This window comes from Ictidomys tridecemlineatus, chromosome 2 (assembly GCF_052094955.1).
Source record: "Ictidomys tridecemlineatus isolate mIctTri1 chromosome 2, mIctTri1.hap1, whole genome shotgun sequence".
Taxonomy (NCBI): Eukaryota; Metazoa; Chordata; class Mammalia; order Rodentia; family Sciuridae; genus Ictidomys; species Ictidomys tridecemlineatus.
The window spans coordinates 23,027,159-23,052,877 of record NC_135478.1 but is presented as its reverse complement, the minus strand read 5'-3'; the positions used below and the strand labels follow the sequence as shown (position 1 = coordinate 23,052,877).

General features: G+C 40.0%; 1 protein-coding gene across 4 annotated transcripts in view; it reads left to right on the top strand.

Moving 5' to 3' along the window:
• The first annotated feature begins 1,561 nt into the window (after positions 1-1,561).
• The window catches only part of Mobp (myelin associated oligodendrocyte basic protein), a 45,335-nt gene continuing 21,177 nt past the window's right edge, over positions 1,562-25,719 (top strand). For 3 of the 4 annotated variants that reach the window (XM_078038099.1, XM_078038100.1, XM_005317402.5), the window contains exons 1-2: positions 1,562-1,712; positions 11,094-11,171. The gene's annotated coding sequence lies outside the window, so the exon portion shown is untranslated. The remainder of the gene's footprint in view (positions 1,713-11,093; positions 11,172-25,719) is intronic. The other variant, XM_078038101.1, reaches the window with a different exon arrangement.

Below are 25,719 nucleotides of genomic sequence, written 5' to 3'. Positions count from 1 at the left end.
CAACACAGGAATCCGGAAGGCAAAGGGACACAGTTCAACCTTAACATGTGGGGTTTGTCAGTTGCAGCCATACTTTCTGTGAGGAAGTCTTCTGAAATGTTAGCAAGTTATAGCATTAATTTGGGCTGAGTTCACTTGGAGTCCTGGGAGGTCTTACCTTGTGGGGAGCACAAGACTGCCATTCAACAGGAGTGACACGGACTCAGATGTGGCCTCCTAAGCAGTTTTTCTGGAACTGAGAATACTGTTGCATGAAGGGCAGACAGAGATAGTGTAATGAGCATTTTGTGGACCCTCCATACTTTGGTTGCATAAATGGTATATCACTCCATTTATTATGGAGTAGATTGAAGATGGGACCACAAAATTTTGCCATTGAGATTTGAGAAGCAGAGGAGTCCTTTAGTAAAGATGGGTTTTTAAAAACATCTTGATTTCCAGTAGTTTGGGGATCAGAAAGGAAGACTTTGCAAGTGCCAGTCACTCTTGTTTGTAAGTTTCTTTAGGGCCCTGACCATGAGCGCTAACATGGTGTGGCACTTACTACTACTCACGTGTGGGATGTACCGTTTGAACAAGTGTACGCCTCTTAACTGATTTAATCCTCCCTCTGGTCCGATGACATTTAATAGAGCACAGAGGGTTATAGGACTTGATAGTGTAGCTCCCACATTTTAAGAAAAGGATAAGAACATATTGAAGATCGCAGTCAATGCCATCATGTAAATTGAATGATATTCACTATTCACCAAACCCTCTACCATAATAGGTGGTTTATAGAAGTTTTAATAAATTTTGAGTGCATAAAGGTGACTGTCACAGAATCTTCCAAATTCAATCTCAGTTGTGATTAGACTAGATGAGACTTTCGTTAAGTCAAGTGTGCAAAGGTGTGTGTATGTGAGGGTAGTTAGTCTTGTTGTGTATGTGTGTGTGTGTGTGTGTGTGTGTGTAAGTGGGAGGGGAATGTAAATGGGTATTTATCTGCCTAGAGTATGAAAATAGGAGCCCAAAGACAGGAATTTGTTGGTGTGACTCCAACACAGTTCATGGTGGAAGGCTTTTACTTGGGGTATATGGGGTGCAGTATGATGTACTGGGGTGGGGTGGGTTACTATGCTGGTGTGGCGTGTGGGTAGGAGAGCTTGGTTGTGTGGGGTGAGCTGGTGTGTGGTGTGGATGGACTTAGCTTGGTTGCACACGGGCTAGAGCTGGTTGGAAGGGGCCTTGGTGATGGGGGAGGTTTCTCATGGGACATGGGAGTTTGAGCCTGTGAGTGTGTGTGTGGCTATAGTGTGGAGATGGGTTGTGGGTGCATGGGTGTGTGTGCATGTGCGATATGGCCAGTAGCTTACTTTAGCTTTTGTTTAGGTTTTCTTTTGCTCTTTGTTTTGGTCATTGTTTTTGTCTTTGTTTGGCCTTTGTTTGTCTTTGTTTCACTCTTTGTTTTAAACTTTCTTTGGCTTTTGTTTGGTTTTTCTTTAGCCTTTTGTTTAAACTTTGTGTGGCCTTTTTGTAGTCTTTGTGTAGCTTTTGTTTTAAAGTGCATCTTGGCTGGGAGGACCCATCAAAAACACCTTGTGTAATGAAAAAAAACCCAGATATATAATCTCTCCCTATATATTCTGCATGCATTGAGGTAGCCTCAACCCCTCAGGGACCTTGGTACAGACAAGGAACCTGTGACACACAGCAACTACTGCTATCTGAAGGTAAGAGAATGTCTCTGGCTTTCGTCTTACTTCCTTTTGTACCTCATCCTCAAGTGGCAAGTGAACGGGTCATATGGACCATTTTGTTAACAGCGGATTGTAATAGCTGTCAAGGTTGGAAGGACAGAAAAGAATGGGGAAAATGAAACTGGAAGAAGGAGCAGCAGGTTGATTTCTGATGTGGGCCTTCCTAGAACGTTCGTGCTAATGTTTGGGATTTGTCTGAGCCTGGGGAGAGGTTCTGAATCCTAACTCAGGTTTCTTCAGATTCAAAGACCCCTGTTGTTGCAGTGAGATCAATGGTGCTACTGAGTTCTTTTTTTTTTTAATCCCTATTTCTTCTTTGATACTCTGTCATGATTTGAAAATGAGGTTTTCTTTCTTATCTGAGTGCAACTGCTTCCCCCATACAGCTGGATTTATGTGTGTGGGATATTCATGGAGCAACAAAGACCAAATCTTAGCATTGTGCTCCCTGTAGACCCAGCAAACTTAAATTGAAAGACATGGATGCCTTGTCACATACAGAATCTCTTAGAAATCACAGGGAGTCTTTCAGTTCTATAGTTGATTAAAAAAAAAAAAAGCAAAGAAAAGATGATGTGTCAGGGGAATACAGTCATGAACTTGGCTACGGTACTAGGTTGAACATGGAGAAAAGGAGAATTTTTAATGCTCTGTGAATAAAATAGGGAGACAGAAAACAGATTGCAGCCAGATGTGCAGAGATGCTGCTTGGTGATTATTTAGAATGACAGGGGAATTGTTGGTGAGTGGATTTCAAAAATTGCTTCAGAGTTACAGAAAAATTGCAAATAGTATGAAAATTCCAGACTGCACCCGGCTTACCCAGATGTGAACATTGTACCAGATCTGCTTTGTCATTCTCTTTCTATAACAACAAATAATACATTTTATATTTTGCTGAGTCATTTGAGATTAAATTGCAGGCATCATCAAAATCAGAAAAATACCTTGATTTCATCTAGAGATATCTAGACTTCATCAATTGTCTCTGCTGTCAATCCAGTATGATTGACTGACTTCAGTTGTTCTGTCTTTTTGGTGTTGTTTAATCTGGAACTGTACCTGAGATAGCTATTCTCCTTCACGGACAGTGACAATTTTGAAGTGTGTTTGCTAAATGTTCTTCCGAATGGTTTTGGTCTGAAGTTTCCTCATAATTGAGGTCACAGTTTTTGAAGGAATATGATTGCACTTTGACTGTGAATATTCAAATTGAACCATTTCTATCAATTTTTTTTTTTTGGTACTGGGAATTGAACCCAGGAGTGCTTTACCACTGAGCCATATCTCCAGTCTATTTTATTTTTTAATTTTAAGACAGGATCTTTCTAAATTGTTAGGGCCTCACTAAATTGCTGAGACTGGCCTCAAACTTGCCATCCTCCTGCTTCAGTCTCCAGAGTTGCTAGAATTATAGATGTGCCCCACAGTGCCCCACTGATCCTAAAAAATTCTTAATTCAAGGTCTTATTTATCTGAGAGTCACTCAGATTTTAAATCGTTGGTTATCTAAAATCTTTGTACATGAAATTACAAAAAGTTATAAATCCAGAAATTTTAGAGATAATTCCCAAGCATTTACCCAGAGTGTGTCAGAGCTGACCTTTGATTATAAATGGCAATTGCTTTGATACGGCGTCCATGAACTTGGTAGGCTTAGATTGGTATTTCATTTAAATTCTTTTCATGTGTTGGGCTCATGTCTCCTGCACTGTGCGTGGCCCTTCCTTCCTAAGCTCAGCCAACTGCTGATACTGTTCAAGGAAGAGTTGTCCTGAGGAGCCACCCAGCTCCCTGGCATCCTTTAGCAGGTTGGCAGGGTGTCTGCAGTAATGGAGGAGGCATAGCTCTGCCGAGGCTGCGAGAAGGCCCCTGATCAAGCATCTCCTCTATGTTCCAGAAGCCACATACCAGCAAAGAACTCTCCCTTTGTGTCACCAGGAGTCAAAATTCTGAGATCACCAGTCATTCTTAAAATATTCTCTACACAATCTGTGAGGTAGGAAATATTATCCACATTTTACAGATGAGAAAATTGAGATCCAGGGATCAGCCTATGATCGATTGTACATGGCTAGCAAATGGCAGAGCCCACAACTCAAACTAAGAATTTTTATGGATGACAGGTATTATTATTATTATTATTATTATTATTATTATTTTACTAGTATATTGCACATGTTAAAGGTACAAAAATTAAAATTAAAAAGGTGGGCTGGAAATAAACTACTTCAAAAATAACTTTATACCCTGATTGGGACATTACATGTAGACCTGATTTCCTTTCAGGCTTCCTTTATTTTTTTTTTTAAGTTATTAAAATGCATTCCTTAGATATGCAAATCAAAGCATTCATTTCTTCCCTCAGGGAAGATCCAGGAGTTAACAAAAATCAGAATGTAGAGGTAGTTGATTATCCTGCTAAGTGAGCTTCCTGGTGAAGTGGAACTTTAACAGGACGTTCCCTGGATGAGGAAGATCAATGTTTTCTTACCTAACAATGAAATTAAAGGAAGATTTTTTGGGTTCTGCACAGGGTGCTATTTAAGGCTAAGAAGCTTGGCTAGTGGAAAAGGAAGCATTAGCTGTTATGACCGTCTTATCTGGGCCATGGAAGTCACCCTGTGGTTTGGTAAAGTGTTTTACATACTTAAAGGATTATGTTTTTCCAAGATGAATCATCTTGGGGAAAATGAAGGCATGAAGACCCCTTTTCTCTCTTTCAGTCAAAACAATTGAGGGTCAGGACATGGAAGGCTCAGAAGGCCAGGAGGGAATTGTGGATGGGAGTTAATCTTCTGACAACCTAGGAGTCTGCTGGGCAGGGACCAAAGAATGAGGCTCTGTACCCTGGGCTCCAGCAGTGACTTCTTCCATTGGCACAGAGGACACTCTTGCATCTGTTGTTTCTGTTACCTTTTAAGCTTTAGAGTCAGCTGGGCTCTGGGTGGCTAAGGAAGCATCCTGTTTAAAAACATACTTGAGATTTTGTTATTGATCAGATAGGGTGAGGCCAACAGATCAGGAGATGAGCGACATTGGAAAGTTTGTTACAGTTCCTGTTTTAGTCAGATTTTTCATTGCTCTGACTAAAAGACCTGACCAGAACAATTTTAGAGGAGTAAGAGTTTATTTGAAGGTTCACAGTTTCAGAGGACTCAGTCCATAGACAGCTAGCTCCATTCCTTGGCTTGAGGTGAGGCAGAACATCATGGCAGAAGAGCATGGCAGAGAGAAGCAGCTCATAAGATGATCAGAAAGGGGGAGGGGGGGGAGAGAGAGAGAGAGAGAGAGAGAGAGAGAGAGAGAGAGAGAGAGAGAGAGAGAGATCCAGAGACAGAGAGACATTCCACTTGCCAGATACCAAATATAAACCCCAAAGGCACGTCCCCCAATGACTCACCTCCTCCAGCCACACCCTACCTGCCTTCAGTTATCAACTCAGTTAATCCTATCAAGGGATTAATTCACTGATTGATGGACTAAGGCTCTAATAACCCAATCATTTCTCCTCTAAAACTTGCATTGTTTCATCTGTGAGCTTTTGGGGGACACCTCACATTCAAACCATAACAGATCCCAAGAGGAGGGGGACATGGGGACATGAAATTAGAGGAAAAGGGCCACATGGGGAAGTACCAGTTTCCTTGGTCAGGAGTCAAGAGGAGAAAGGGGGAAGCAGGGGCGGAAGTTTTTATTGTGGTTTTGTGGGGAACAGTGGGAAATTCAGAGTTAGGGATAGGAAGGCTTAGAATTGTAGTGTGGATAATTTCTTGGGACTCTGAGATGTAGGATCTGTTCCAAGTTAACTGGGATCTGGCCCTGGGGACATCAGGACAGAGGATTATTTGTTCATCCTGTGAGAGCTTAATAAAGGAGGTAGTTGGAAAATCTGGGCTCTGGATTGGTTGATTTCCATATGAAAGGTGAGCTTACCAGGGTGTCATTGGCTATCTCTAGGAATTAACTAGTCCTGGGGAAGGCAGTCTCTCCAGGATCAGCAAGACCCCCAATGCCAGAGCATCATGAACACAGAAAATAAGAAAATACAATTAATACAGTTAGTGTCCACATTTGGAGTGAATGAACATGGGAAAGGAGAGCAACATTTAGAGGCTGGAATAACAGCATTTAAGATCCAGTTCATCTGTTACAGAGGCCTTCATGGAAAGTGTGACTATTTTTTTTATGGGAGCCCCAAAATTAATAAGGAAGATAGAGGACTGGATTCTCAGAGATCTACAGGAGTGAGTTGTGTAGCAAACTATCACAAACATAGTGTCTGAAGGCTGTTCCCATTTATGACCTCACTGTTCTGTAGATCAGAAGTCCTGTGGGCTTGTCTATATCTTCTGCTTTGGGTCTCACTAGGACACGAAGTGGTTGTCTGCAGAGCTCCTGCCTAGAAGAAGCTCTGAAATCCAGGCTCACGCAGGTTGTTGGCAGAACTCACTCCTTGTGGTTGTCGGGCTCAGGTCTCTGGTTTGCTCCAGTCAGTAATGGTGGGTTGAGCTCTTCTCAAGCTTGGAGTAACTCTGGCCTCATCTTCTGTTGCATTTCTCTGACTCCAGCTAGAGAAAGTTCTTGGTTTTTAAGGGTTTATATTATTTGTCTCACCCAAATCATTCAGAATAATCTCCCTGTAAAATCCTTAGCCTTCACTATGTCTGTAAAGTTTCTTTCGTTACATAACATAACATAAGGTATTCAGAAGTTTCAGTGATTAGGATTTGGAAATTTATGGGGCAGTCCATTCAGCCTACTGCAGGGGGCTTAGGGTCAATGCAAACGTGAATATTAAATATACAGTGAGCACATACATTTCCTATGTATAGTCTAGAGTTTGCAGAGAAATCAGGGAGCAGAATAAGTAGCAGTTACCAATCAACCAAGGCATAAGACCTGGCTTAAAAAATCTGAAATAATACTCATATTATACTCATTTAAAGTTTCTCACATGGGATAATAATAACATTTACCCTCAGAGACACATGGAAGGGATCTTCACAATACCTTCATGCAAAATGTTTTTCAAGATAACTGAAGTCAATTACTTAAGTTTAGAAACTGGTTTATTATATTTTAAAAGCAAGGTATTAAAGGTCTAACGTGGAAGACAAACATTTTTTTTTTTTTTTGAGGGGGAAAGGGACTCCATCATGTTAGGTCCCTGATGTGTAACTTTGGTGACAGAATCCCACTTTTCACTCCCCCTCTCTAGTCCGTAACCAAGAAAGACCGTCCAAGATCTCTGGGTAAATGCAGAGCACCTTGGTTAAGGAGGCTGGACGCTCACTTATGACACTGTTGTACTGAGACTTCCTTCTTCCTTTTCCAAATCCCTATTTATTACATCCCAAGTCTGAATATTTGTTTGTTTTAGAGGAAAGACCAAGAAGGTCCATCTATGTTGCCAGAGGAAATCGAGAGACACAGGAACAGGGAAGTGTACTTTTTCCTCCCAAGACTGGTGTGGGTCCTGAGCCTTCGCCACTAGGCTCGTGGTCTGGGAAGGCCAGGCTGTCCAAAGTGGAATAAGGAATGATATCTCTGGAGAGAGAGATGGTGAGGGAAGGAGAATAGGGAAAAGAAATGGCAAGGTTCTGGCTCTCTTACTGATCCAAAGGCAAAAAGTAAATCATGAGCAGGAGAAAATATATGTACAGCCCACGGGCACAGGAGATCTTGCTGATCCTGTCATGGAAAGTTGGCTCTGGCACTTGCACATGGAAACTTATGACTTAGAGGAGGCAAATATATCCGTCTAGTAGGCTTAAGAAATTTTAACTAAAAGTAGTAATGGACAAAACTGTAAGTTAAGCAGGTAAACCTCAAACATTAAATTCCAGTCAGAGGGAGTAACAATTGCCTTTTATATAATTAAGATAAATGATGCATTCACAGTCTATTTCAGACTCCCTGTAGGAAACACAAGGGACCAGACACTGGTACTGAGAGACACGGAGAATCTTCCTAGGGCTTCAGTTCACTGAAAAACTAGATTGTGCTTGGGCATCACCTTCTCTTTATAGTCAATATTTATTTAAGATAACTTGGTTTTCAGAAGTGAATAGAATGGTAGAAGCTAACTAACTTATGTTGAATAAATTGGGGACTTCAGAACCACAATGTCTTCTGTAGTTGAAAAGCTTTTTTTTTCCTGTATGGTTCTGTCTTACATATAATTTTTAAAATGAACATTCAAGTTTCCAAGTAGTTCCTTGGTGCCCACCAATGCTATTCGCTGATGTTCATTAGTTATGAGTGTATAGATAACTTGGTGTCAATACCAGGTTAATTAGAGGAAGTTGAGGAATTCTGAGTTAACTGGAAGCCTTCATTCAGGTATTTATTCTCAGTTCTTCACAAGCTTGTGACACATTTCATTCATTCATTCATTCATTCATTCACTCATTTACTCACTCAAATATTTATTGAGAGTCCATGTGGCAGGCAATGAGCTAGCATCTGGAAAGTTTACATTTTCATGGTAGTGGAAAAAAAATCGTATGCAACCCCAACAATAATAAAAGCAAAGGAGAAGCATCCCAGGAAGCTATATAATTGTGAAATGACGGTGTTTATTGTTAATCTAACTAAATGACCAGAAAATTTTTTCTCTGAGAGAGGAGTGTTTGACTTGAAATTTTCTATTCTCAAACAGGCATTGCAAGCTCAGGAGGGTATTTCTGGAAAAAGAGAATATTACTTAACAAGTGTCCAGGGTAGGCAGAACCATATTTTATGGTTATATTTGAATAAAGAGAAGCACAGAGAGCTAAGGTCTAAGTATGTTTTATAGCTTCCCTTTTCCTGACTTGGCTGGTTTTTAGGAATTCTCACAGATTAAATAAGTTATTATCATGAAACAGATGCTGACCTTAAACAAAATGCAGACTCTGAAATTATCTGTACCACCCCCAGTACACGCATCGTTCCCTTAGGAGCCATTTATTCCCTAACTGCTTCTCCTTCTCCATGAAATTTTAATTCTGTAGATATACGACATATTGTTTATGCATTGTACATATCTCTATGCTTTGTTAATAAAAAGAGCAAGATGTTTTTGGTCCCCTGCCCCACTTTTCATGCTTTTCACCCAGCTTCCTTTAATGTTAACATTTTACACATCCATGCAGTTCAATTAATAAACTGATAAATTAACATTGATACAACATTATTAACTAACTACGTCCCTCATCCACATTTCCCAAGTTTTACCCGCTAATATCCCTTTTCTATGTCAGGATGGAATCCGGGATGCCCCATTGCATTTATACTGTAAATTAAAGAGATCTCTTTAATTTTATTTTTTCTGTGATGGTTCCTCAATCTTTCTTTTTCTTTTATGACCTTGAGACTTTTAAAGAACATGGATAAATGATTTGTAAAATGTATTTCCATTTGAATTTTTCTGGTGCCTTTTCACAATTAAATAGGTCATGGTTATGAATTATTGAAAAGAATCCCAGAGATGATGTTCCCTTTCAGTGTGTCACATCTAGGTAAATGATGATGATCTTTCTTATTACTGATGATGTTACCCTGCTTCATATTATTAAGGTGGTATTTTCTAAATTTCTCCAGTATAAAATTATTATTTTTTATATTTATTAATAAATATTTCTGTGGAGAAGAGATATCTTAAGACTCTGCAAATATCCTGTTTTTCATTGAACTTTCACTTATTAAATTTAGCATTCATTAGTGAATGTTGCTTGAAGAAATTATTATTATGTTGTTCTAATGGTGGTTTATTACTTTCTTCATTGCATATGCATTCATTAATTGGAATTATCCTTTCAGAAATAATTTATTTCTTTTCTGTTCAGCATAGTTATATGACTAATTTTATTCGATTCATTAATTTGTCACATTTATTTGTCACCATCTGCATTCCATCTTGAGTTCCCTCCTATTCCCTATATCATGATTGGTTTTTAAAAAATGTTTTTGTATTCCTTATTGAAATTTCTCACCTTCTCATCCATTGTGCTCATCTTTTCTATAATTTCTTTCACATATCAATAATGGTAATCTCTGGGTCTGCTTCCATTGATCATTTTGTCTCTTGATTTTCAATTTCCTTTTGTTTCTTCAAATGTCTAGTAATTTTGGTTTTCAACCCTTTTATGTCTTAGCATCCCCTAACTCTTGTGTCTGTTTCTTCCTTTCTCAGCATTGGCTCTTTCTCCCTGCATAACAGTTTGGAAAACATCTTTAGAGAAAAACCAGTGTATGTGTGGTTCGCCTACTTCACTTCCTTTCTCTCAAGGATTATATCCCTGATGTGTTTACTGTTCAGTGCCTTAAAAAAATTCTTTTGTGTATTTTGATGAATTTTATTGTTTTCATTGGGAGTGTAAATTTGAGACCTGCTACTATGTACTGTATCATAACTGATTTTTTTTTTTTTAAAGAAGTTTGCCGACTTAGAGCTAGGCATGATGGTGGTTACATTCCTGGGATTTTGGGAGCTGAAGCAGAAGGATCACAACTCTGAGGCCAGCCTGGGCAACTTAATGAAACCCTGTCTAAAAACAAACAAACAAGCAACAAGAATTTCAATTATTCTACCAAGCAGGTGGTAGAACATGCTAGTAATTCTTACCTGATTTGAGTTAAAACTCAGAAAGACTTATGTGGTTAGTCATTATACAGGGTTACCAATTACATCATTATTACTGGAAGAGCAAATTATCTACGAAGATAATCAATCCACATTACAAATTTCTTTTGGGCGTTATTTTTATGTCTAGAATCTTCATAATTTTTAAGACCCCCTTTGTTCAAATGAAACTTCCAAGATCTGCTATATATCAAGAGAGGAAGATAATAAGTTTATGATTAATCACATTAATGATTACAAGGAATTACAAGGAATATAAGACCGATGCCTGTCAAAGTTTTCACATCTGTCTTCTCAGAGCTCTAAGGGAGAACTTTCCTTTAACCCATTACTGATTCCTTTGACTGTGAATATTTGAATTTTTAGAGCCAGACTCTAGAATTTTATTAACTAGTGTAATAAGCAAAAACCAGGCTTGTGGAGCTCAAATTTACTAGAAGAAATAGAAAAAAAGACTAAAAACGTTTTACTTAGTAATAGTAAATAAACTGGAAGTATGCCGTTTTTTTTCTTGAAGGTAAGGTGGCTTTAAAAAGTTTGCATGTGATTTTGTGACTATGTCTTTCTCCCAACCCCGACTTTCAGATGACATCTAGATCAAACATCATGATCCTTTCTAGGATGGCGAGAGTGGAGCTCCATACAAAATCTACTTGCATTATTTACAACTTGAGTAACCAAAACACTAATTAACCAGATGCATTCTACTGCTTCATTTTTTTTAGGACAAAAAGAAGCCAATGATACCAAGACAAGCTCATAACAGAGATTTAATCACCAGATGTGTACGCATGAAAATACAGGTACAAATGAAATTCTTCACCTTTGGATCTGCATCTAAATTGTTGCATAATGAGTACGAGTATTCAGAATTTCACAGTAGAATCAGCAAAAGAACTTTCAAGAAGAGTTAAACATTTTTGCGGTATGCCCAGGTGTCTCACAGCATTCTAGATTTGGGGAGTAGAAATATTAAAAAAAAAAAAAATCTCTGTATCAGAGTGTTTTTTAGCGCAAGCCACCATTTTTGTTCACACTCGACAAACCTATGTACTGTGCACGACAGTCATCCTATGAACAAGACTAATTTTCCTTATGTCCTCAGACTCCACTCGGGAAATTCCTTCCATTTCTTTGTCTTAACTGAATCTCCCCAGTCTTCTGAGAATAACATTCTCGAATGGGGCCGTGTCGTGCTTCACATAGCTCCAGGTTTGAGAGTCTGGTCAGTGTCTTCCCCTGCCCCCTTTCAGGCTGCTAGACTTTCACTCTCTAGTTAAATCTCTACATTTTGAAGCTTGTCGTCCATTTCTTATGGTGGGGGGGGGGTCTTCACTCGGTCACTTCTCCTCCTTATTCACTGATGGTTTTATTATCAGAGCCCTCACTTCTTTTCCACTCCCAACTCCATTTGTCAACTTGGATGACTTTAATAGTAATGCGAATGAGCTAATTCAACCCTCCAGTGAATTATACTCAGTCTCCTCCATCCATTGTCACGCTGTGGACCTTGTCAATACTTGAAACCACTGCATCAATCAAATAGCACAAACATCTAGCATTTCATTTGCAGCCTTCCTTTTTTTTTTTTTTTTCCAAATTGCTTTTTAAGTGTCCCACTACAACCATTCTTCACTAGGTGCTTCTAGTTGACTTGCCTTTCCATTTCCCCTGTCTCTTTATGAATTTGTTCACCAATGTATTCATCAATCACTCTTTTATACCTTCTTTTTCTTTATATTACTGGTAGATTCTAAGATTCATTGTTTCAATTATTCTCTTGCAAATTAACTGGCAAATCTCAGCCCTGGATCAACCTATCTATCTTCTCCATGTCTATGCAAACCGCTGAGAATAATTGGAGAGAAACATGGTGGAGCAGACTACCCAACAATGGTTAGTGATCTCATCTAGACCCTGGAAACTTCCTGGTACCCTGGCACATTTCTACAAAATCTCTTTAAAACTTATTCTATTTTCGGGCTGGGGATGTGGCTCAAGCAGTAGTGCGCTCGCCTGGCGTGCATGTGACCTGGGTTTGATCCTCAGCACTACATACAAACAAAGATGTTGTGTCCACCAAAAACTAATAAATAAATAAATAAATATTAAAAATAAAAAACTTATTCTATTCTCAAATCTCCTCCTCTCATAGCTGATACCCTTGCTTCCAATTTCACTGGGAAAAAAAATGAAGCTAATAGATAAGAACTTTGCTTAGTCAACTGTTTTCTGTCTTCTTACAAAGGCCAACCACTCTAGCTCCTCAAGGTTGTCCCCAGAACATTGATCACTTCCTCTTTCTGATTCAGTTTCAATTTCCTCTTTTGTAGCTGGACGTTTTCCGTCAGCATCTATGCCTGTTCTCAAGTGTCTCATTGCCTCAAACTAACCCATCACTATAACCAACCAATCACCCCTTTGCCCCCACAAAAAGCCTTCTGGAAAACACATGCATCTTCAGCTACCACACTCTCCCTTACTCCCTTCTCAAACTTCTGGCCTGCATTGTCTGTAGTTTCTCTCCAAATCTTTAGCCATTATTCCTTTAGCAAACCCTCAAATAGAACTCTTGTTTCCACGGCTCCATGTGAACAACTTTGGTTAACGTCACCAATTCTCTCCACGCCACACAGTTAAATATGTTTTCCAGTCCTTACATCACCCCACCTCTTGGAATCATTCTACGAGGCTGTTGACTCCCTCTTTTGAAACATTCCTTCCCTTTGGTTCCCATGATGATACATGTTCCCCACTTTCTTCCTACTCTTCTGACTCTTTTATCTTTTGCCATTCACTGTGCTGCAAACTTGGAGTGCCCCAAGGCTCAGTCATAGTTGTTTCTCATTCCACATCTTGCTCTCAAGACAGTGCCATCCACCCTCTAGGCTCAACTGGCACCCACACTCCAGCAGCTTTCAGACTCCATATCCAGTTATACTTCCTCTCTGACTGTCCATCTGACATCTCCATTTGGATACCTTCGATCACTTCAGAAAGACCCTCCTACCTTCCAGGCCTGTAGAAAATCACAGGATTATTCATCCCCACACAATGGCAATGCAAATGTTCATTTGCATAAACCAAAACCATGCATTGTATTCTTTTACATATAAGAAAACAAAGCAGGTCATGTTATTTGTGTAACATTTAGCAGAGTACCATAATTCTTGGGTGCTTTTCTGCCTCCACTATAATGCCTGAGGTTTTGACTCCTAAAACAGCTACTAAAATATATTATTTGTGTGCTTGGGACACCAATCTTTCATCACAGATGTTTCTTTCCCCAGAGTGGCCAGAGTCAAGTAGATCTTATTTATCAGAAAGGGGTTCTGCTCGGCTCCAGGAAGTAGTTGTCTACAGGCCACTAAAAGTGGTCCCTGGACCACTTTAGTTTGTCCTCATTGCCCCAAAACAAAGCAAAGCAACGAGAGCATCCAACAAGCCTTTGTTTTGTGTCCCCAAGTGGGTAGTGACCTCCAATATAATTAGAACCCTCTTTTCCATTACTTTTTCTTAGTCTTGGCAGGTCCCCAAATCAGTATTGGATTTTTTGGCATCTTGCTGTCCTCTGTGGAAAAGCACCCTGATTCCAAATAAATATTTGTAAGAAATTTTCCATTACCTGTCACTGGTTTGTTACCGATGATCTATTGTTCAACTTTTATTGTGCTCATTTGTAAACATAATCATTGCCAAGGAGCCAAGTGAATAAGCAGGGACAAATGGAGAAGATGATCTTTAGAAACAGCATTTAGTAGTTAGGACCAATGTTCAGGTCCTGCCTTTTTGTATTTTTTGCTGTGCTGGACTGATTAACACAGAAGCCATTGTCATTACTGTGTAAATCTACACACACCGAGGAAGGCATTAGCCTCTGGCCTGAGCGAAGATTAGCAAGGCTTTAGGGACTACCACAGGCCTCTAAGGGGGTTGGTGAATGTGGAATGAACTTCCTCTGCAGTGAAAATCAATTGCTTTTGTCCCAGTTGGAAGCATTGGGGCTGAGCAGTTTTTTAGAAGCCTGGAGTGGGGTCATGTAAAAGAAAACCAGAGCCTGCAGTGGAAGGTTTGAAGCACCCCCACCCCATGATCGTTCTGGATTAGCTCTTCTGCCATCACATCTGTGCATTATTCCCCAGCAGGAAGCCAGGGGTTTCATTGGCAGCCAGGGGCTCACCACCCTGTGATGGTTCCTGGTGCCAAATGCGGAGGGCCATCAGTGTTTCCTGAACCGATGCGCCCCCTTAGGACCCTGACTTCTCCATCTCTCTCACTTGCAAAAAGGAGCTATTGTGAGACTGGAGGTGAAAGGAAGTTAAGCCCTTGAATATTGCTGGTTTGTGTCTCATGCCCTGTCTTTGCTCTTATGATTCTTACTTGGACCTTTGGTCTAATTTCACTTTGTCGTTCTTTTAAGTAGTCCATCCATCTCCTAATCTATTACAAACCAGGCCACGCTCCACACGTGGATGTTTCTGGGCTTTCTATCCGGCTCCATTGATCTGCTGTTTTTTTTTTTTTTCCCCCAAGCCAATATGCTATTATGTCAATGAGTGTAATTTATGGTGAGTGTTGATATTTGGAATGACAAGATTTTCTTCATGTTCAAAATTATCTCTGTTAATCTTGGTTCTTCCTACTTTTATAAGACCCATGGGATCATCCTGTCAGTTTCGTGATTATCTGATTTCGATTAGAATTACATTAAATCTATAGATTTACTTGCACTGTATTGATGGTGTTGCATATTTCTCTCTTGGCATTCAAAAATATTTTGTAAATTTTTTTCACGAGGCTCTTGTGTTTCTTTTAGCTGATATATTTCTCTCTCTAGGTGCCCTGTGGTTTTATGGTATGATGGTCTCTTTTATTTTATATTTTCTGATCCTCGATCTATGAAAATGACAGTGATTTTTATATGTTGATCCATGTCCAAAAATCTTGTTGGATTCTTTTTTCTTCTTTTTAATTCAAATTTTTTTTAATGTGTTTGTGTTGATGATGATTTCAAGAGCAGGGTTGACCAATAATAATAAATGATGATAGGTGGTTTCCTTGTTGGGGAATCTGATTTGGATGGAGTGTTTCCAAGATTTTACCAGCAGAAGGCAATTCCTTCCCTTCCCACTATGCTAAGAATATTCATCATGAATGGATACTGAATTTCACTGAATGCTTTCTTAGTATTTATTACTGATCATATTTTCCCCTTTCATCTATTATTATAGTAAACTATATTTACATGCCTTTCAAATTTAAACCAGTCTGAGATTGATGTCATCTGGTTTGTATTACAAAACGTTTTACCTGTTGGATTGACAAAACATTTGGGTTTGATAACCCACTTTATTGTGCCTTGGGGAAATGGTCATTTTTCATATATTGTCTGTAGAATGATAATTTTGCAAACTCCATGGAGAGCAAGTTGGCAAATCTACCAAAATGCATGAAATTACAGATGCATGGTGTTACTTTCTGTCTCCAGAACAAACACACGATGATAAAGACATAGCAATTGATAGAGAGGAAAGATTTGTTTTGGCAACCAGTTTTAGAGGTTTCAGTTCATAATCAGTGTGGCACTTGGAATGGGGTGGTGGAGCAAAACTGCTCACTTCCTGAACATGAAGTGAAAGAGACAAGGAGAAATGGATTGAGGTCCCACTAGGCCCTTTGAAGTCATGCCTCCCAATGACCTAAAGACCTCTCATGAGGCCCCGTCTCATGAAATTTCCACCATCTATCAATAACACCAAAGTGGGGTACCAAGCTATCTTAGTGAAATGATTTGCCATCTACCTAGTTTCTCTTGGAAATTCCCTGGACGTCCTTGCTTCCCTACCTGCATTGAATCTATCTACATGTCCTGGTCATCCCTGGGCTTCCTTCCTTGCTCACTTTATACTGAGACCCTTAGAAATTTTGAAGCGTATGCTGATGCTTCTAGCCGAGGCAAATCTACTGGGTGGTATCATCAGCACCTTAGGTCCTTAAAAACATCTTAGACTTAATCTGTTTGGCATATAATAAGTGCTCGATTCATATTTGAATAAATAAATGTGCAAAACTGTACTTTTGCTCCCCTCCCCCAGCCTTCCTCCCCTCAGCACACTACTCCATTAGGCATTTAAGCCCTGAGTCTGGCAGTCTTCCTGTCAAATCCCATGGCCAATGCATCCTTAAGTCCTCTTAATTTGGCTTCCAAAATCCACCTCCATTGGCCGTGCCCTAGTCAGATTCCCTGTCATTCTCCCTGATTTCCTTGCTTCCACTCTTGTCTCCCTCCAGTTTATGATGCAAGGAACCTGAGCGATCTTCACTGAATATAAATGGGAAGACATTCACCTTCTCTGGTCAGACCTTCTAGCACCTTCCTGTTTGTTTTGCTGCTTAGCTCACCTTCAAGGCTCTGCCTGCTCTTGCTTGATGGGCCCCCTCTACCCCCTCTCCTTGTGCTCTAGTCATGCCCCTTCTTCCTGGTTTCTCAAGCACATTGAGTCTTAGGGATTCTGTCTGGAACTCTCTCCTCCCCCACATGTGAATGGTTCTCATTTATCCTCTGGATCTCAAATTAAATGTCACCACTCCAGGAATCCTTTCTTAGCCCCTCAATCTACATTTGTCTCACCGTTAGATTTCCTCCTAGAGCCTGGTTCCTGTCCCCCAGAGCCCTAATCACTCTTCAGTTATATGTGCAGTAGACTAGTCATGAGGTGACAGATGAGCTGGTAGCATCTCCTTTTCAATCACCTAAGCTTCGAGAATATAGGCGCCTTCTTTGTCTGTCTACAACTGGCGCAGCATGTACCGGTACTCTACTGGGTGGTATCATCAGCACCTTAGGTCCTTAAAAACATCTTAGACTTCATCTGTTTGGCATATAATAAGTGATCAATCAATATTTGAATAAATAAATGTGCAAAACTTTACTTTTCCATCTTCCAGCAGGTGGCCGAGTGTTAGTACCCTACATTGGCATTTGCTTTCAGCTTCCTCAGGTACCCTGATGCACCTCCAGAGTAGATTCTGCAGCAGCTGGGTCAACCCATTCATCTCAGCTTTTACTGATGATGGATCTGTTGTGGGGTCCACAAATAAGTTGTCTTAATGGCTCCTATCTGTAATTAGTGCTGAGAATGGTTCTCCCTTCCTGAAGATCCTGGCTTCTGACCCAGTCTTTTGCTGCAGATGCTACTCCTGGAGGTGCATCAGGGTACCTGAGGGAGCTGAAAGCACTCTGGAGGTGGACCACCACCCCGATTCTGCTGGCTTTGGCTGGGATGGCTGTCTCTCCAGAGATGCTGCCTACAATAAGTGACCTAGCCTCCTGCTGCATTCAGTTGGTATTAGTAAAGGTATTTGTTAGGTCATTCCAACTCCCTCATAAGCACCCTTTAAGAGGGCTGCCTAATATCGACTTAGTCTTCAAATGAGTATGTGGTATTTTCAGGACTAAGGACTTACAAGAAATGCTAACAATTAAATAAAGATCAAATTCTTACTGATTACATTGCATCTTTATGAAAATGCCCAGATTTCCCCACTCACCTTCTCTTCTTTGAAAAGCTAGGCTGATTTTAGGAAAGATAAAATATAATGAATACTTCACTTTTTTTCCATTCTGGCCATTTCTTTACCACCTCTGTTTCTGGCAAGTATGCAGAAGTTAAGCTTGGGATTTTCCAACCATCTTCCCTCTAGTAAGTAAAATTCCACTTACTGTTTTCCCTGCATATTCTTCTATCATTCCTGGAAATGCATTTCATTCCTGTGTCCCCTCACAGAAGGAAAGGTTAAAAGATCAAGGGCATTGATTTTCAGACAGTAAATATTAAATTGTGAAATGGAAACAGGGCTTAGCAAAAATTCATTTGAGATTTATAAATATTTTAAGTGCTTGAAGTGAATTCTTTCATGCTTCCGGATGATTTGGTATTTTAAACGTTCGGCCTTTCAGCTTGCTCTTGCAACCAATATGTGGGACTTGCAATTCCTAGTTACTTCCCCTCTCTTTGCAGTTATTCCTAATCATCTGAATGCATAGACGGTGGTAGTGTGGGCGTTAAGGAGAAATTGCTGTCATGGACAGGAAGGACTCAGAGAAAAGAAAAGGGAATACTTTGGGAAGAACATGATCTCATTTACTCAAGCTGTATGCACTTTGTAAATTTATGGGGGATTTTGTGTCCCATGGAGCACCTTCTTAGTTGTTGAGGGGTGACTCTTTTTTTATCTGTCTCTTAAAGTGGGAGCAAAGGAAGAGTTCTGGGGTAGATAATTTATTATAACCATCCTCATCCTTTCTCTAGTGTTAGGTATGCTGTGATACTGTCATTCTCTGGACTGTGCATGACCAGTCAAGATGTTGCCAAGATCCCCCAAGCTGTATGGACAGGTGTGGGTCACCCTAGACAATTGGTCTCACTGGCCACTCATGAGTTATGCCTAGCTCTTATTCACTTATCTTCTCTAGACATGTCTCCTTATCTATTAAACAAAGATACTCGAGATAGTATCTAAGACTATTGTGAGGGTTAAATGGATTAATAAATGTCATGTACTGAGAAGAGTGTCTGACTCACAGTGAGTTGTCAATTCAGAGTGCTATTATTAGCCATCATTAGTAACCCATGTTTCCCAATGGGTGAGATTTTAGGGATGTTAAAGTACATTTTTGTTCTTTGTTATCCTTAGTTCCAAATGGTCTGGCAGTTCACATATCAAGAATCATGCCAGGCTGGGCTTGGTGGTGCACACCTGTCCTCTCAGCAACTTGGGAGGCTGAGACCGGAGGATTGAAGGTTGAAGGCCAGCCTAAGCAACTTAGAGAGGCCTTAAGCAACTCAGGGAGACCCTGTATCAATTTAAGAAAATAAAAAGAGCTGGGGATGTGGCTCAGTGGTAAAGGGCCCCTGGATTTAATCCCCAGTATCAGAGAAAGAGCCCAGTATCAGAGAGAGAGAGAGAGAGAGAGAGAGAGAGAGAGAGAGAGAGAGAGAGAGATCCATGTCTTAGAGTTTCCTTTACATTGTAAATGTTTATCCCTTCTGCCAAGAAAACCAAGCCTTATGTTTTGTGTCCTCAGGTAGAAAAAGAACATGTTGGAAGGGAGTTTTTGCCAAAGATTGGGAGGAGGAAGTGAAAACAGTCCTTCTAGCTCAAAGGAAAGGGGGAGGGAGAGAGCAAAAGCTAAAGAGGCAGATGTTCAGCCCTGGGGCTGAAAAAGATCCTGTGTACCATTTACAGATCCCAAAGAAAGAGCTTAGAAGACTCAACAGAGGGGTATTGGGCATTTTATTACTCATGCATTCTTTTGGAGGCGGGCGGCTGGGACGAAACGGAGGGCCACACCATGCCTACAAGCAGGGGGAATGTATGCAAGCTTAGGAATATCCCAGCAGGCGGTGTGCCCACTGTGAAGATGGATTTCTTTCCTTTTAAACCAGATTTGCTCTGCTTTGATCAAGGAGACAAGGGAAGAGGCCCGTTCCCCTCTCCATTTCCTTCTCTGTCACATTCTGAGGAGTCCTTCTCACCTCAACACCAGGAACAACACGGCTCCCTACGCACTGACTTGGGTTTACCCCCAAAGTAGATGTGCATGTTCTCTGTTTCCTCCAGATAAAACCTCAAAACCATGGTGAAGGATGTGCTCAGTGTGGTAGAGTCATCCGGATGGGTTTGCTATCGTATGCATGTATGCAAGAGGGATTGACACACCTTAGTGGAATAGTGTGGCTGGGCTGCAAGCCTCTGGGGGAGGCCTGTCCTCAGTCCCATCTGGCATGGCCTATGAGTGGGGGCACAGTGTGGCTGGGTGCTGTCTAGGCCAGTGGCCCCAAGATACAGCTCTTCATTCCCTATGAGCAGTGCATGGCTTGCATGGGGACCAGAGGTTTCCTCCAATGGATGTGGAAGAGCTGAGGGAACCAGAGGAGGAAGCTACTGAGGGGGAAGCCTGTTGACCAGTGGCCTTGGTGAGGTCAAATGGTTAGCAGTGTATGTCATTTACACCAAGTGAGGCCCGACAAGACTCCCAATGGCAGAGTCCAGCAGAGAAGACCACCACCCAGAACGGCCACCCCTTTGCTTATTGTCTTGAGTACACTCAGGTATCTCCATACTCTGTTCTACTTTGAGAAGAAATGGAGGGAGGTGAGAAATAGTCCTTTTAGGGAATTGAATTCTAACTAACTACTCACTAGGAACAGATGGTTTAAACCAGGCGTGATCAAGGCACCACAAATTCAGAGGTGCAACTCTCTCCCTTCCCCTTCCTTTCCCAACCACGAGATGAGTTGTAATCATCACTGCATTCATTTTATAATAAGAAAATTTAAAAGTTACACCCTTTTTTTTGTATATTCAAGCTGAGTTTGAATATATTTGATATTTCTTGCTTCATTTGTCGACTTAAAATTTTTTCCCTCAGTATAAATTAAACATTCAATCCATTCTTTTCTTAATTCATGAAATTCATTCATTTCTTAATCCATAATATATTAAGAAGCATTGTCACTCACCATGGCTCCATTTGTCAGCCATGGTCCAAGATGGCAGCCACACCCATAAATAAATTGCTAGACTGTAAATTGTGCACATTAAAACAACAACAACAACAACAAAAAAAAAAAAATTTCATCAGATAACTAGCAAATGGTTTCCAGAAAAATCAATCTTGAATCACACGTGGAACATTAAAAAAAATTGACTATGTACTAGGCCATAAAGCAAGTCTCAAAAAATATCAGGCATTATCAAACATTATTTTCTCTAAATGCACTGAAACTTGAAGTTAATGTAACAAAAATAACTGTATTCTTATGGAAATTTTACAATAGATTTTACAAATTCATTGATGAATTCAAGGAGAACTCATCCATATTTGAAAGGAAGCAAGGATGAAAAATTTAATATTTGTGGTGGGCTGCTTAAGTTGAACTGAAGGGGAAAGTTGTAGCCATAAGTGCATGTGTGAGAAACACTTATTCAAGAATGAAGAAGAACAAGAACATAAACCTAAAGAAAACCCATGAAGAAAAGAAATAATGAGCACATAAAGAAATTAACAAACCGAAAAGAGAAAAAAGAGAAGACATGAAAACCAAGAGCTTGTTTTTGAAAAAAATAACAAAGTAGATAACCCTTGTCAAGATTGCATAAGAAAAATGGGAGGTTATAATTATAAAAAAAGGAGGTTATAAATATAAATTTATCAGGGCTGGGGTTATGGCTCAGTGGTAGAGCACTTGCTTTGCATGTGTGAGGCACTGGTTTCGATCCTCAGCACCGTATAAGATGAATAAATAAAATATTGTTTCCATCTACAACTAAGAAAATTATAAATTTATCATAGATTTAAGCAACCATAAGAAAATACCATAGATAACATTTTTTCTATAATTGAACACTTAAAAAAAAATGATTTTCCAGGGCTGAGACTGTGGCTCAGGGGTAGAGCGCTTGCCTAGCACCTGCAAGGCCCTGGGTTTGATCCTCAGTACCACATAAAAATAAATAAATAAAGGTATTGTGTCCAACTACAACTAAAAAATAAATATTTTTTTAAAAAGCGATTTTCCAACTCTAGTAGATAAATTTGAACAATACCTAAGTTATGGCCTATTTTCTATTAACTATGTATTTATTCTTAAAAAATAACTGTTCCAAATACATATAAATATTCTTAAAAAAGATGATTGTTGAAAATAATTGTTTCAAGTGGTTAGGAGTTTGTATTATTTTCATCCATTCAGGTTTTCTGAGTTTTAGCAGTGAATGTAGATTTTTAAAAATTCTACTGAAGGACTGTAATGCAAGGAGCTGTGGGAGACCTGTGGGTCTCATTCTCTCAAGCTCCACTCCAAGTTCACATTTTAGTCCTGCAAGGTGAGCCTTCTCGCCCTGGTAGCAAGGTCCTGGCCACCATATTGTTGTGAAGTCTCCAACTCCATTTTCCATTTTTCCCTTCGGGTGTGAAGTCTTTCTCCAGCTTTCAGTCTTCTTCGTTTTAGGACACTGAGCCATGAGTCTCTGCAGCCTTAACCCATCTCCAGGTCCTGGAAGCCCAGTCTGTGCCTCCCACTTGAACATCTGCTCCACAGAGAGTGGGGTTGAGGAGAAGGAGTACAGATCAGTGTTGGAACTAATTTAAGAATTAAGAAGGTGGAGTCGTCCACCATTGTGGACTCAAATCCCCTGCCTCTTACTGGCTTTTTGAACTTAGTCATGTTCCTTAGATTCTCATTTTAAGTTTATTGATCATAATACCACATTATGAAAAATAAAATATATAAAACAATTACCATACAGTAGGTGTTCAGTAAATGTCACCTCTTTTCTCTGCTGTTAGTTATATGCCTGTATTTGTTAACTAACCTACTGGTTTGTTGGGAAAGAACGACTTGTGTATGTTGCTCTTGTTTAGCATGTAGAGCTTAACTTTTCTAAGTTGGAGGGTGCTGTGGGGTAGAGTTGGGAAGGAGTAAACATAACTACTTAAGCATGTACCCACAAAATTCCATATTTCTGCTACTGGGAGAAAGAGTTGGTATGCTAGAGCTTTCCACAGAATACAAACATTTGACTTAAGGAAGAGGGGGAATGTTCTTTTAAAAGCTGGATGAATTTCTAGCTGGTTGTCCTAGGACAATGGCAGTGTTCTTTTAGGTAAGATGATTTCTTTGTCCTAAATTTAGGACCTTGCACTGATGGATAGCAATAGGTGAGGACTCCCCCTGCTGGACATGGTGGGGAAGGCAGGGGGTGAAGGAAGCCAGGAACTGAGAAATCGAGACCCCTCCCATGATGTGTTGGGAGAAGAGATGGACATAGAGTGAGTGGGCCTACACTCGCTGGCCAATGGAGAATTCAGTCAGAGTAGGAATTCAGAGTCACAGCAGACTCAAAGTCTTCCTCTTCCCCCATGCCAGTCATTTCTTAGAAAGTTGGGGCACGTGCTAGATTTTTTGTTGTAATGGGTACCAGGACCATTTGGGAAACGGTGACCCCAAGAAGGCAGGGAGAATTGAGAATGTCTGAGATTCCTGTTGAAAGCACAGTGACAGTCCCTGTATGCTTGGTTCCTTCAGAAATTGCTACTGCTATGGCTAGACCTGAAGTGTTTTATTTTAGCAATTTTCATGGTGGGAGACACTTGATCTGAACTTTGCAACATGTATGGGATTTGGGTAGGGATATGGCAGGTCTTTAGCATATGAAAAAGAATATACAAAAAATGTTTGGTTTTGACTTTTTTATTTTTTAATGCCTTTCTTTAACTTTCTTAAAAACATTTTTTCTATTCATTTTGACATAAATGTTAAAAAGTCATCAAATATAATTTGCTCATATTCAGTTCCCAGTATTTACCCCTCTTCTCTCTTTCCCTGTTTCCTTCCCTCTACTCTACTGATCTTTCTGCTATTTAATTTTAGATCATTTTTTTTCTTTTTGATTAGTGTCTTGTGAATATACCTGATGGTGAGATTCACTGTGGTATATTCTTGTTGGTCTATGAATGCCTGCTGGGATAAAGGGCTTCTTTGCATATTGCTGGCTAGCTCCTCATTCTGAAAATGGGGAAATTTCTGAGAGGTTATGAATCGTCCTTCCCCTCTGAACATCCCTGCTACTTCTTCTTCCTTGGCTCCTCTCCCTTGGCTTGAGGGTTGACCCATCTCTCTTCCAAGGAACCTTGTCTGGCCCCTCACTCACTTCACGAGCATCTTCTCATCCATCCCAAGGTTGTGCCTCTTTTTTTTTTTATAGGTGAAGTATCTCAAGATGGCAGCTTAGCTCCCCACTGTTGGGTGCCCTGGGCTTAAACTCAGGGTGTCCCAGACTGATGGGATGATTTCAGTCATTAGGGTTCGACACTTTAGAGTGACAGGTCGGTCCTTTCCTTCCTCATCACCTGCACCTTGGAGCTATTCCCTTGCTTACACTCCACTCTGCATTTCAGGAAAAAGGCTCTCAGAGATACAACAATTCATCCCTGTGTGTCTTTGCTTAGGTGACCAACATTTCCATCCCTCCACAAGATTTTATATCTGATTGACACAAATCTTAAGGCCAGATGAAATGTTTCTTTCCATGAAGTTTTATCTGGTTCTGTTGCCCAGTATGTTACCTATTGCTCGTGGACTTCCTGTGCCAGGTTTATCTGTATAGTCTCATGTTCCAGAGCATTCTGTCTTTTCTATTGCTTTTCCTGATATCTGTGTCACATTCTTCCCTCAATGCTCTGAGCTCATTGTGAGCAGGATGTTTACCTGATTCATTCCCTTACACCTCTCAGTGATATTTACATACTTGAGGTCAATAAATTGGTTTTGTGGTCATTAACACACTATGTGCATCCTAGTCACAAATTTGCCTGTATTTCCAGCTGATGGACAAGTTTCTTGAGGTTGTGACTAAGCATGATTTAACTCTGTGTCTGCTACATCAACTGAGCACTGTGCCTGGAGCAACCTAAATATACAATAAATGTTGAATTGAATGGTTGATGGTAATTCCACTAATGATTTAGTATTTATTACACCTTGCAGACTGAACATTAAATTTTTCATAAAGCAGGTGAATCTATAAGGGATATTAAGAAGGGGCTTGGGACAGAAGTCTAGGAGAACATGGTATTACAGAAAAAGGAAGAGTTTATGTGGAGAGAGGACCAAATAAGGAGACAACTGTCTTAGCAACATGGAGGTCTTTGGGGATCCATTTCTTTTGAGAAAGGAGCAGAAGCCAGAGTGGAATGTAATGAGAAATAAATGAGAGCTATAGACATCTCTCATTGATGATTTTAAGAGAAAAATGATGATTTTTGGAGAAAAACAGTATTGATCATTTTGCCTACTGAAACGAGGAAAGTAATAGGGAAGGCAAATAGATGTTGGAGTGGGATCCAGAGATTTTCTTTTAAAATGGAAATATACAGCAGGGCATGGTGGTGCACACCTGTAATCCCAGCAGCTCAGAAGGCTGAGGCAGGAGGATCACAAGTTTCAGCCTCAGCAATTTATCGAGGCACTAAGCAACTTATCCTGAGTTCAATGCCACTTCTCAAAAAAAAAAAAAAAAAATTAGGGAAGAAGACCTTCCTAAGAGAAAATATAAAAAGCTGAATAAGAGCTAATAAATTTGTTTACATAATAATTATTTTTGCATGATAAAGGCATATGAAACATCAGGGAAGAGCATTTGTAACCTACATAACAGATGTAATGCATAATTTGGATTATCATAAACTGAAGTGCAAAAACCTATCTTTTACCTGTATGCTATTTGTTTCTCAGCCCTCCTTCCTATCTGTAGCAGAAGATCTCACATTAAAGAACAAAAATA